Source organism: Mus musculus, chromosome X (genome assembly GCF_000001635.26).
Source record: "Mus musculus strain C57BL/6J chromosome X, GRCm38.p6 C57BL/6J".
Lineage (NCBI taxonomy): Eukaryota > Metazoa > Chordata > Mammalia > Rodentia > Muridae > Mus > Mus musculus.
This window is the reverse complement of record NC_000086.7, coordinates 26,998,462-27,011,784: the sequence shown is the minus strand read 5'-3', so window position 1 is coordinate 27,011,784 and position 13,323 is coordinate 26,998,462. Positions and strand designations below refer to the sequence as shown.

Below are 13,323 nucleotides of genomic sequence, written 5' to 3'. Positions count from 1 at the left end.
TTCAATGAGCTAAGATAATTATTTGACTTTTTGACATTTTTAACTATTTACATGATACCTTTGGATTTAGATAACTACTTTTTTTTTCTTTTTATTTTTATTTTTTAATTAAGAAGACAACTGAGCGCTTAAGAGAAAAATGTCTATTAAGAAACTGCGGGTGATACCAAAGGAAGGTTACTTATTACTTCTTGACTTTGATTCAGATGAAGAAGAAGAGCAGGCTCATTCTGAAGGTATCCAGTCTTCAGTATTGATTGTGTCCTGCAGTTCATTAGACTTTTCCCAACTCGCCTGCAATGGAAGAAGTCTTTTCTAAGTTTTCATATACTTCATTTCTAATTTTACCTATATCTATATATTCCTATACCTGAGTTTTAGCAGTGCATATACCTACTCTTGGCACTGTAGACATAATATGTTGAGAAACAATAACTTGCTATGATTTTACCCCAGAAAAAGACCTGAACAGTGTTCCTATATGGTAGCAAAACATGAATTTATTTCATAAAACCTGCAAATAAATTATTTCATTCCTTTTTTCTATTATATATTTTCTTTATTTACATTTCAAATATTATCCCCTTTTCTATTTCCCCTATGCAAATCCCCTCTCCTCTCACCTCTCCACCTGCCCCCAACACACCCACCCCCAATTCCTGGCCCAGGCATTCCTTAATACTGGGGCATAGGACCTTTACAGTACCAAGGGTCTCTCCTCCCGTTGATGACATACTAGGACATCCTCTCCTACATATGCAGGTGGAGCCATAAGTCCCACCATCTGTTTTATTTGATTGGTGCTTTAGTCCCAGGGAACTCTGGGGGTACTGGTTAGTTCATATTGTTCATCCTCCTATGGGGATGCAAACCCCTTATGATCCTTGGGTACTTTCTCTAGCTCCATCATTGGGGACCCTGTGCTCAGTACAATGGATGTCTGTGAGCATTCACTTCTGTATTTGTCAGGCACTGACAGATCCTCTCAGGAGACAGCTATATCAGTCTCCTGTCCCCAAGCTCTTGTTGGCATCTGCCATAGTGTCTGGGTTTGTTGGTTATTTATTGGATTGATCCCTGAGTGAGGCAGTCTCTGGATTCATTCAGTCTCAGCTGCAAACTTTGTCTCTATAACTCCTTCCATAGGCATTTTGTTTCCCATTCTAATAAGGAATGACGTATCCACACTTTGGTCTTCCTTCTTCTTGAGTTTCATGGGTTTTGCAGATTGTATCTTGGTTATTCTGAGCTTCTGGGATAATATCCACTTATCAGTGAATGCATATTATGTGTGTTCTTTTGTGATTGGGTTATCTCCCTTAGGAAGATTTCATCCAGATCCATCCACATGTCTAAGAATTTCATGAATTCATTGTTTTTAATAGCTGTGTAGTATTTCATTATGCAAATGTACCACATTTTCTGTATCCATTCCACTGAAGAGAGACATCTGGGTTGTTTTCAGCTTCTTGCTATTATAAATAAGGATGCTATGAACATAGTGAAGCATGTCATTATTACAAGTTGGAATATCTTCTGAGAATATGCCCAGGAGGAGTATTGCTGGATCTTCCAGTAGAACTATGTCCAATTTTCTGAGGAAACACCAGACTGACTTCCAGAGTGGTTTTACCAGCTTGCAATCTCACCAGCAATGGAGGAGTGTTCCTATTTCACCACATTCTTGCCAGCATCTGCTGTCATCTGAGTTTTAGATCTGAGCCATTCTGGCTGGTATGAGGTGGAATCTCAGGTTTATTTTGACATGCACTTCCCTGATAATTAAGGATGATGAACATTTTTTAGGTGCTTCTCAGCCATTCAGTTTTCCTTAGTTGAAAATTCTTTGTTTATCTCTGTCCCCATTTTTTAATGGGGTTATTTGATTTTCTGGTGTCCAGATTCTTGAGCTCTTTATATATATTGGATATTAGTCCCCATCTGATTTAGGATTGGTAAAGATTTTTTTCCCATTTATTGGTTGCTGTTTTGTCCTATTGACAGTGTCCTTTGACTTATAGAAGCTTTGCAATTTTATAAGGTCACATTTGTCTATTCTTAATCTTACAGCACAAGCCATTGCTGTTCTGTTCAGGAAATTTTCCCCGGTGCCCATGTCTTCGAAGCTCTTCCCCACTTCCTCCTCTATAAGTTTCAGTGTCTCTGGTTTTATGTGGAGTTCCTTGATCTACCTAGACTTGAGCATTGTACAAGGAGATGAAAATAGATCAATTTGCATTCTTCTACATGCTAACTGCTAATTGAGCCAGCACCATTTGTTGAAAATGTTGTCTTTTTTTTCCACTGGATGGTTTTTGCTCCTTTGTCAATGATCAAGTGACAATAGGTGTGTGGGTTCATTTCTGTGTCTTCAGTTCTATTCCATTTATCTACCTGTCTATCAGTATACCTGTACCATGCAGTTTTTATCACAATTGCTGTATAGTACAGCTTGAGGTCAGACATGGTGATTCCAGTAGAGATTCTTTTATTGTTGAGAATAGTTTTTGTATCCTAGGTTTTGTTCTTATTCCAGATGAATTTGCAAATAGCCCTTTATAACTCAGTTAAGAATTGTGTTGGAATTTTCATGGGGATTGCATTAAATCTGTAGATTGCTTTCGGCAAGATAGCCATTTTTACTACATTAATCCTGCCAATCCATGAGCATGGGAGATCTTTCCATCTTCTGAGATTTTCTTTGATTTTTCTTCAGAGACTTGACATTTTTATCATACAGATCCTTCTTTCACTTACTCAGTTAGAGTCACACCAACGTATTTTATATTATTTGTGACTATTTTGAAGGGTGTTGTTTCCCTAATTTCTTTTCCATCCTGTTTATTCTTTTTGTAGAGAAAGGCCACTGATATGTTTGAGTTAATTTTGTATTCAGCTACTGCACTGAAGCTGTGTATCAGATTTAGGATTTCTCTGGTGTAATTTTTGGGGTCACTTATATATACTATCATATGTTCTGGAAATAGTGATATTTTGCCTTCTTCCTTTCCAATTTGTATTCATTTGTTCTCCTTTTGTTGTCTAATTGCTCTGACTAGGACTTCAAGAACTATGTTGAATAGGTAGGGAGAAAGTGGGCAGCCTTGTTTAGTCCCTGATTTTAGTGGGATTGTCTCCAGTTTCTCACCATTTAGTCTGATGTTGGCCTCTGGTTTGCTGTCTATTGTTTTAATTTTGTTTAGGTATGGGCTTTGAATTCCTGATCTATCCTGGACTTTTACTATGAATGGGTGCTGAATTTTGTCAAACGTTTTCTCAGGATCTAATGAAATGATCATGTGATTTTTGTCTTTGAGTTTGTTTCTATAGTGTATTAAGATGATGGATTTCTGTATATTAAACCATCCCTCATCACAGGGATCAAGTGTACTTGATCATGATGGATGATCATTTTTATGTATTCTTGGATTCAGTTCGCAAGGCTATTATTGAATATTTTTGCATCAATTTTCATAAGGGAAATTGGTCTGAAGTTTCCTTTCTTCATTGGATCTTTGTATGGTTTTTGTATAATTGTAATTCTGGCTTCATAGAACAAATTGAATAATGTTCCCTCTCTTTAGATTTTGCATAATGGTTTGAAGAGTATTGGTATTAGGTCTTCATGAAGATCTGATAGAATTCTGTACTAAACCCATCAGATCCTGGGCTTTTTTGTTTGGGAGACTATTAATGACTGCTTCTATTTCTTTAGGTGTTATGGGAGTATTTCTAGGGTTTATCTGATCCTGAATTATATTTGGTACCTGATATCTGTCTAGAAATGTGTCCATTTCATCCAGATTTTCCAGTTTTGTTGAGTATAGGTTTTTGTAGTAGGATCTGATGATTTTTTGGATTTCCTAAGTTTCTGTTGTTATGTCTCCCTTTTCATTTCTGGTTTTGTTAATTAGGATGATGTCCCTGTGCCCTTTAGGGAGTCTGGCTAAGGGTTTACCTATCATGTTGATTTTCTCAAACAACCAGCTCCTGGTTTGGTTGATTCTTTGTATAGTTCCTTTGTTTCCACTTGGTTGATTTCAGTCCTGAGTTTGATTGTTTCCTGCCTTCTATTAATCTTGGGAGAATTTGCTTCCTTTTGTTCTAGAGCTTTTAGTTGTGCTGTCAAGCTGCTCCTGCATCCTCTATCCTGTTTCTTTTTAGAGGCATTAAGAGCTGTGAATTTTTCTCTTATTACTGTTTTCATTGTGTTACATATGTCTGGTTATGTTGTAGCTTCATTTTCATTAAACTCTAAAAAGTCTTTAATTTCCTTCGTTATTCCTTCCTTGACCAAGTTATCATTGAGTAGGTTGTTGTTCAACTTCCACATAATGTGGATTTTCTATTATTTATATTATTATTGAAGATCAGCATTAGTCTGTGGTGATCTGATAGGATGCATGGGATTATTTCAATATTTTTATATCTGTTAAGGCATGTTTTGTGACTGATTATATGGTCAGTTTTGGAGAAGGCCTCATGAGGTACTGAGAAGAAGGGATATCCTTTCGATTTAGGATACAGTGTTCTATAGATATCAACTAAATCCATTTGTTTCATAACTCCTGTTGGTTTCACTGTGTCTGTTTTTAGTTTTTGTTTCTAGGATGCGTCCATTGATGAGAGAGGGGTGTTGAAGTCTTCCACTATTATAGTGTGCAGTGCAATGTGTATTTTGAGGTTTACTAAAGTTTCTTTTATGATTGTGTCTGCCCTTGCATTTGGAGCATAGATGTTCAGAATTGGGAGTTCCTCTTGGTAAATTTAATTTTGATGAATATGAAGTGTTCCTCCTTGTCTTTTTTGATAACTTTGGGTTGAAAGTCAATTTTATTTGATATTAGAATGCCTACTCCAGCCTGTTTCTTGTGACCATCTGCTTGGAAAATTGTTTTCTAGCCTTTTACTCTGAGGTAATATCTGTCTTTTTCTGTGAGGTTTGTTTCTTGTAGGAAACAAAATGCTGGGTCATGCTTACACATTAAGTCTATTAGTCTATGTCTTTTTATTGTGTGTTTGAGTCCACTGATATTAAGAGATATTAAGGAAAAGCCGTTGTTGGTTCCTGTTATATTTGTTTTTAGAGATGGAATTTTGTTCATGTGGCCATCTTCTTTTGGGTTTGCTGCAAGATTACTTTCTTGCTTTTTCTAGAATGTAATTTCCCTCCTTGTTTTGGTGTTTTCCCTTCATTATCCTTTGAAGGGATGGATTTGTTGGAAGATATTGTGTAATTTTGGTTTTGTCATAGAATACCTTGGTTTCGCCATCTATGATAAAAGAGTGTTACTGTGTATAGTAGCCTTGGCTGGCATTTGTGCTCTCTTAGGGTCTGTATGACAACTGTCGTGGATCATCTGGCTTTCATAGTCTCTGGGGAGAAGTTAGGTAAAATTCTGATAGGTCTGCCTTTATATGTTACTTGAACTGTTTTCCCTTACTGCTTTTAATATTCTCTTTTTTGTGTGCATTTGGTGTTTTGATTATTATGTGATGACAGGAATGTCTTTTGTGGTCTAAAGTATTTGGGGATCTGTAGGCTTATTTTATGTTCATGGGCATCCGTTTCTTTAGGTTAGGGAAGTTTTCTTCTATAATTTTGTTGAAGATATTCACTGGCCCTTTAAGTCTGAAATCTTACTTCTCATCTATACCTATTATCCTTAAGTTTTGTTTTCTCCTTGTGTCCTCAATATCCTTGATGTAATTATTTCATTTATAAAAGCTGTTTGAAAAACTCACGTGGGCAGTTTTTCCAGAGAAATGCAAATTGAAAATACTTTATTAACTATTACTTGTATAGCATACTTTCAAAAGTTTCCATTTTCTATTGTCAATATAGTAAAGAGGCCAGCATTTGGCAAACATGAGAATATGCCGCCTCACGTAGAAGCAGATGAAGATATAAGGTAATATTTTCAATTTTTCCCAGTTCAATAGAGTACTTCAAAAGTAGTGTTTGTGATCCCTTCACTGGAGGAGTAGATTCAGGAAAATCAACAATTCATGGTCAGATGCAGCTATATATTGAGTTCAAGCCCAGCTTGGGGTCCTTAAGTCCTTGTCATCACAAACACATAGCAACTAGGACAATATACCCACCTGCATGGGATCTTCCCAGATATACACACAAACAAAAGGAGAAACATAATAAAAATAAGAGGGGGACCATCTGGGAAGAAGAAGGGTCTCAGCAAGTGTGGGAGAGTTATGAATAAACTACTGTGGGGTGTAAATGTATGAATTGTTAAAAGTAAATAATTCAGGTTCACTTTGGTTGTCTGCCATGTATTTTATATGCATATGACATTTGTTCCAAACCAAACATTATATATTTATTCTAAATAATTAAAAGAAGTTCCTGTGTAAAGTTTTTTGTGTGCTAGGCAAATGCTCTACCAGTCCACTATATTTCTGGCTTTAAAATTTTATTGTCCTTTCTTCACAGAGATGAACAAGACAGTATGTTGGATAAATCTGGAGGTAGGTGTTTTTGGAGATATTTGCCTGTTGTTTGAAGAGGACAGAAGAGGGCACCGGATCTCTATAAACCCTATAGCATAGGAGGATAATTTTAGGTTTCACAGTAATTGTAGTTTTCTTTAAAACACGTACAGATGACTACTCACCCAACATTCAGAAACAAAGATTAGCTGAAGGTGTACCTCAGTGGTACAGCACCATGTAAAAGCTATGAGTTTCATCTTCAGTGGTGAAAAAAAACAAAACAAAACAAAACCCAACCAACACATGAAATTAACAAAACACCTACCAAACAAACAAAACACAGCAATAAGCCTCGCAAATGAAATGTTAGTTTTTCCAGTTTGCCCAATTAACTGTAAAGTGAGCAAGAAATGCAATTGGCTATTATAAGGAAACAAACAAAACCAGCATTAGGCATTTTAGGAACCTAAATTTAGGCATGATTAGAGAAATACACCCCCCCCCAAAAAAAAAGACAGTGGCTACAGCAACATAACAAACCTTGCAGAGGGGCTAGAATTATGGCTCACTTGGTAAAGTGCTTTCCTTGAAAATATATGGATTTATGGTGGGGGCCTAGAATCCACTTTAAAAATGCAGGCTGCAGTCCAGTGCTGAGTAGGTAGAGATAGCTAGCTGGCTAGCCAGGCTAGTGACGTTGTTGAGCTGCAGATTCAGAGAGACCCTATCTCTGAAGATTTAAGTTGGATCAGGCAGTGGTGGCACATGCCTTTAATCCCAGCGTTTGGGAGGCAGAAGCAGGGGGATTTCTATGTTTGAGGCAACCCTGGTCTACAGGTTGAGTTCCAGGACAACCAGGGCTATACAGAGAAAAACTGTCTGGAAAACAAACAAACAAAAATGTAAGTTGGAATATGATTGAGAATATAGCCTTCTTCTGCACACATGTACTGAAATGTATACACATCATTTTTGCTGAATCTCTTTTTATGATTTACAGAATCCTTTAAAATTATGTTTTTTTTCTTTTTCTGGAAATAGACAATATTAGGAAAGTGTCATATTTCTATAATCTCCACTGTATATTAAAAATAAACATCTATCGAGAGAAATGATCCAGCATACCTTAAAACACACACAGGACAGGGATGGAAAGATAGCTTTCAAATTAAGACCACTTGTTGCTCGAAAACCAAGGTTTAGTTCCTAGGACCCATATAATGGCTCACAACCATTTGTAATTCGAGATCCAGGGGAATTGGCATCCTATTCTAGTTTCTATGAGCACCAGACATGCATGTTGAACAAATACAAACATGCAAAAGCACGTTAGTTAAATAAATAAAACAAATCTGAAATACACATAACAGCCCCTTCAACTGAAACAAAGTAGGAGAGTCTTCTTTGGGGTTCATTTTATTTTAAGTTTCAAGTTAGTATTGCAAACTTGGAAAATGGAAAGCTTCTGGGTAGTAGTGGCAGCTAAAATACTACCTCTTTTTTGCTGCTTGGATGACAGATGACTGATAGAGCCTCTCTCACTTTTGTAAGCATGTGCAAACACGGCCAGTCAGCAAGGGGCTTGGCTGAGATTGTTTTACAGCTGCCCAAACCCTGTTACCCAGTATGCTTTGTGGTGGCCACGAAGCTGAGTTCTTGAGGAAGGGAAGTTTCTTGAGGAAGCATGGTAGGGGGAAGTCTCTGTGGAGGTAGTCAGTGACCTGTTAAAAGATGTTTAATAATGGTTCAGGTGGGGGTCCGGGTGGGGTGAAGGTGGCGGTGCAGAGGTGTTACTTCCAGAGTAAGGAGAGGAGGTGACCCTCCCTGGACTCTGGATAGCAATGCTGCTGGGTTCACAATCGACTTTACCCACTTAGACCTCTGCGGTGACAAACGGAGAACTTCACTAAGGGCAGGAGTTTGAAAAGCCTAGCATCAAGTAGAAAGCAATAAGGCCAGGGAATTGGAGACCCCGAAAGTCTTCCTTGGGCCTGGGGATGTGAAGTGTGAGTAAACTGGAGGTCAGTTAGTGGCAGAAACAGACTAGAACCTTTTCTGTGCTGCTGCTACCCGACAGAAATTCATTAAAAACAAACTGAAGACGAGTCTTCATTTTCTTCTACCTGGTGTTGAAAGGCCAGATTGCCGAAATTTGTATATATAGGATCCAAACGGCCTCAAAATCCCGAGGCTCCTCTCAGCCTCTGAAGTGCTGGAACTTCAGACATACTTCAGGCCAGGCTGTGTTTATTTATGTGTTGTTTTGGTTTAGGGAAGTAAGCTCTAACTCTGTATCTCAGGAGTGTCTGAAACCTCATGTGCAGCTTGAACTGGCCTTGAAACTGAAGTCCTCAGCCTTACAAATGTACTGGGACCTGAGGAAACATGCTTGTTTTATTTTTACTTTTAAAATTTGTGGGGGTTTTTCATAGTTGAAGATTGAACCCAGAGCTTCTTGCTGTAGCAGTGAAATATATGTCCAGACAGACAGAACTTTATAATTTAGATTTGTATTTCGATGAAAAAGATTGAGGAGCTTGGTTGTGATAATAGCAACTATGATTTTATTTGGAGATTGAGATGCAGACACATTTGCTCTAACTTATCAAAAACCTTGCAGGAATGGGACCAACATGCAGATCCTCCTATGTTTAGATATAAACCCACTTGAAGTCACAGTTAAAGCCATCATAGTGTGTGTGTCTGTGTGTGTGTGTGTGTGTAAGAGAGAGAGAGAGAGAGAGAGAGAGAGAGAGAGAGAGAGAGAGAGAGAGAGAGAGAGAGAGAGAGTTTTAAACTAAAAAATAACAAACCTCTATTCTTTTATAGTAAGGAAGACTAAGATACTTTATTCAACTTAAATAATTCTTTTTAAAAATGTGTACATATTAAAGTTAAGGTTATTAACGGCTATCTTTGAAGCCAACTATTGTGTTCCATGTTTAAATACTAAAGTCTTTAGTATTAAATCAGAGGGTAATAGAAATATGGTTTTATCTTTAAACCCTTCTTGCAATTATGAAGTGCTGTTTTTGTAAAAATCATTCCTTAATGTTATTTTATATTTCAATTTTATTTGTTTAAGTGATTTTTTTATTCAAATGGCTTGAGAAAATTTCTTTTTTTATTTTAAATCAGAAAACGTAAGTTTCTCAGAGGAAACTTCTCAGAGGAAGTTTCTCAGTGTAAGTACTTCCAGAAAAGTTTAATTGATTGTATAGCAAGTAATGTATATTAATAATTGAAATATGATATATACTATAAACAATATTTCTATAAGATTAATCCTTAATTTTAATGGTTTTCTTGGAGGGTGTAATGTTGTGGGTCAAAGTCTCATCGTCCTGCGTTTTGCACGTTCTGTAGAGACACCAATGGAAAACTGGAATTTGTTAAGTGGTGAACAGCAAGTTAGGAATGCTTCAGAATTGGACCTTATGGAAGGTACCAGATATTTAATGATGGGCATTGATGTTACACTTCCTTTTTTTCTCAGTTGTTCTTCTTAGGCTTGTAAAGGAGATCAAAAATCTCATATTGTATCTCTTGTCTTTAATCACAACATATAAATAAATTGCTTAAAACATATTTTTAGATGACAATTAGACATTACTTGATTTTGTTTAACTTCTAGGCAAATAATAGATCTGCTTTAAAACCTAATGTTGGCACTATGCCTGAATGATCACAAAGTATTTCATTAAAATTTGCAAAATAACATAATTGTTTTAATATCTTGTTTTATTACGAACCCAGTACAGAATCCAGTAACTCATGATGATGGGAATGCAAATCCTGAAGAAGTAGTTGGAGATACACGGTAATATGTTCAAACTTACTATTTTCTTCTTAGTGTAAGTACTTCCAGAAAAGTTTAATTGATTGTATAGCAAGTAATGTATATTAATAATTGAAATATGATATATACTATAAACAATATTTCTATAAGATTAATCCTTAATTTTAATGGTTTTCTTGGAGGGTGTAATGTTGTGGGTCAAAGTCTCATCGTCCTGCTTGTAGGACAAAAGCTGAGCAATCAAACAGTATCCCCAGCATCCTTACTTTTTAACCTTTAATTACTTCACAGATCTCCAGTATAAAATATACTGGGAAATTTTGAAGGTACATTTTTGGATATGTCATTTGTTTAAAACTATATAGTATTAACATAATTTATATATTAGATAATATTGATTAATATACTATATGACATCTTAATGACTTATTTATATGTAGTATTTTGTGAATATTTTTATTTTAATTCAATTTATTTATTATTCGATATTATCTTTATTTACATTTCAAATAATAACCCTTTCCTGGTTTCACCCCAGAAACTCCCTATTCCATTATCCCTCCCTGTGCTTCCATGAGGGTGTTCCCCCACCCACCCAATCCCACTTCCCCACCCTGGCATTTGCCTACACTGGGGCATTGAAACTTCACAGGGCCAAGGACCTCTGCTCCCACTGATGTGTGACAAGACCATCCTCTGCTATATATGCACTGGAGCCATGGGACCCCCTCTTTTGTTGATGGCTTAGTCCCTGGGTGCTCTGGGAGATCTGGTTCGTTCATATTGTTGTTCTTCCTATAAGGTTGCAAACCCCTTCAAATCCTTCAGTCCTTCCTCTAACTCCTCCACTGGGAACCCTATGATCAGTCTGATGGTTGGCTGTGAGCATCAGCCTCTGTTCTTGCCAAGCTCTGTCAGAGCCTCTCAGGAAAAAGTCATATTAGGCTCCTGTCAGCAAGCACTTGTTGGCATCCACAATCGTGACTGGGTTTGGTGTCTGTATATGGGATGGATACACAGTTTGGGCAGACTCTAGATGGTCATTCCTTCAGTCTCTGCTCTGTACTTTATCTCCATGTTTCCTCCCAGGAGTATTTTGTTCCCCATTCTAAGAAGGACTGAAATACCCACACTTTTGTCTTCCTTCTTCTTGAGCTTCATGTGGTCTGTGGATTACATTTTGGGTATTCTGAGCTTTTAGACTAATATCCACTTATCAGTGAGTGCATACCATGTTTGTACTTTTGGGATTGGGTTACCTCACACAGGATTATATATTTTAGATCCAGCCATTTGCCTGTGAATTTCATGAAGTAATTGTATCTGTACCATTACCATACATTTTTATCATTATTTCTCTATAATACAGCTTGAGTTCGGGAATGATTCCCCCTGAAGTTCTTTTATTGTTGAGAATAGTTTTTTGATATACTGGATTTCTATTATTCCAAATGATTTTTCAAATTGCTCTTTCTATCTCTATGAAGAATTGAGTTTAAATTTTGATGGAGATTGCATTGAATCTGTTGATTGCTTTTGGCAAGATGGCCATTTTTACTAAATTAATTGTGCCAATCTATGAGCATGGGAGATCTTTCCATCTTTTGAGATTTTCAATTTCTTTCTTCAGAGACTTGAAGTTCTTATCATACAGACCGTTCGCTTGCTTGGTTTGAGTCACACCAAGGTATTATAATTTGTGACTATTGTGAAGGGTGTTGTATCCATAATTTCTTTTTCAGCCTGTTTATCCTTTGAGTAGTGGAAAGCTACTGATTTGCTTGAGTTAATTTTATATCCAACCACTTTGCTGAATTTGTTTATCAGGTTTAGGAGTTCTCTGCTGGAATTTTGGGGGTCACTTACATATACTATCATATCATCTGCAAATAGTGATATTTTGAATTCTTCCTTTCCAATTTTTATCCCTTTGACCTCTTTTTGTTATATAGTTGCTATGGATATAACTTCTAGTACTATAAAATACTACTATATTATATACTACTGTGAATAGGTAGGAAGAGAGTGGTCTTGTCTTGTCTGATATTAGTATGGGATTGCATCAAGTTTCTCTCCATTTATTTTGATGTTGGATACTGGTTTGCTCTATATTGCTTTTACTATGTTTAGGTATGGGCCTTGATTTCTTGATCTTTCCAAGAATTTTATCATGAAGAGTTATTGAATTTTTGCAAATGATTTCTCAGCATCTAATGAGATAATACTGTTTTTTTTCCTCAAGATTGTTTACATAGTGGATTACGCTGATGGATTTCCATATATTGAACCATCCCTGTATCCCTGGGATGAAGAACATTTGATCATGAAGGATGATCATTTTAACGTGTTCTTTGATTGGGTTTACCAGAATTTTATTGAGTATTTTTGCATCAATATTCATAAGTGAAACTGGTCTCAAGTTTCCTTTTTTCATTTGGGTCTTTGTATGTTTTGGGTATAAGTGTAATTGTGGCTTCATAGAAAATTGAATAGTGTTCCTTCTCTTTTGATTTTGCATAAAAGTTTGAAGAGTATTGGCATTAGGTCTTCCTTGAAGGTCTGATAGAATTCTGTACTAAACCCATCTGATCCTGGGCTTTTATTTTTTGTGAGGGGGTTGGGAGCCTATTAATGACTGCTTCTATTTCTTTAGGGGTTATAGGAGTGTATACAGGGTTTATTTGATCCTGATTTAAATTGGTACCTGATATCTGTCTAGACAGTTGTCCATTTCATCCAAATATTCCAGTTTTGTTAAGTATAGGCTCTAATAGTAGGATCTGATAATTTTTTTGGGGGGGGGGTTCCTAAGTTTCTGTTGTTATGTCTCTCTTTTCATTTCTGGTTTTGTTAATTTGGATACTGACTCTGTGCCCTCTCTTTAGTCTGCCTAAGGGTTTATCTATTTTGTTGATTTTCTCAAAGAACCAGCTCCTGGTTTGGTTGATTCTTTGTATAGTTCTTTTTGTTTCCACTTGTTTGATTTCAGCCCTGAGTTTGATTATTTCCTGCCTTCTACTCCTCTTGGGTGAATTTGCTTCCTTTTGTTCTAGAGCTTTTAACTGTGCTGCCAG

The 13,323-nt window shown here is 36.6% G+C and overlaps 1 long non-coding RNA gene across 1 annotated transcript; it reads left to right on the top strand.

The window, feature by feature from the left end:
- The first annotated feature begins 204 nt into the window (after positions 1-204).
- On the top strand, positions 205-6,481 carry Gm7365. Its single transcript, XR_880618.1, has 3 exons — positions 205-236; positions 5,846-5,912; positions 6,452-6,481. It is a non-coding gene; the product is annotated as a predicted gene 7365 (long non-coding RNA).
- The last annotated feature ends 6,842 nt before the right edge of the window (positions 6,482-13,323 follow it).